Source organism: Penaeus monodon, chromosome 15 (genome assembly GCF_015228065.2).
Source record: "Penaeus monodon isolate SGIC_2016 chromosome 15, NSTDA_Pmon_1, whole genome shotgun sequence".
Classification (NCBI taxonomy): domain Eukaryota; kingdom Metazoa; phylum Arthropoda; class Malacostraca; order Decapoda; family Penaeidae; genus Penaeus; species Penaeus monodon.
Window position 1 is genome coordinate 40,269,924 of NC_051400.1, and position 701 is coordinate 40,270,624.

The following is a 701-nucleotide window of genomic DNA, read 5'->3' on the forward strand; positions in this document are numbered from 1 at the left end:
GGTGATCAAATATTTTACTGTGAGAAATCATGTTTCTTTGTTTATATACAAGAATATATAAGCATTACCAAGAGCATGTCATGGTGAAGAAGAAATCATCTTTGCTTTATTTTTAAAATAATTCAGAATGAGAGAAGTATGGAGAATCCTGATCCAGGTGTTTGAATATTTTATCATATTTAGACAGACTCGGTGATGTAAATGCAAAAGTATTTTACATTAGATTGTTGACGCATATGAAATACGTTAATGTATAGCATAAGAAGCGTTCCCACCTACTGATATTTATTAGTCTATTCTTCATCTCTAGTTATTTTTTAGCAGAATCATAACTGAACAGGACGCTCATTTTAACATGTTAAAATGATGCGCAGCCTAGTTACATGTTTTATTTCATGACTCACATTTTTCATTGATCTTTTTATTATTGAAACATCATACCACGATGGACAAAGAAATGAAAATCATACAATCAATCAATCAGTGTGTAGTTGTGTTTATATTATATTTAACAGATAAGAAAAAAATATATATATACAAGAGGTAAAATTACTAGCCTCTGTAGACTTTCTATAAACCAAAGTGTAGATTACAGACAGTGCTGTACTATACATATTTTGTATCATAGATGTAGACACAAAACATCTCGTCAAAGGAATGACTTAGGTAAGCTTGATTTTCGGTGCGGAATATTATTACAG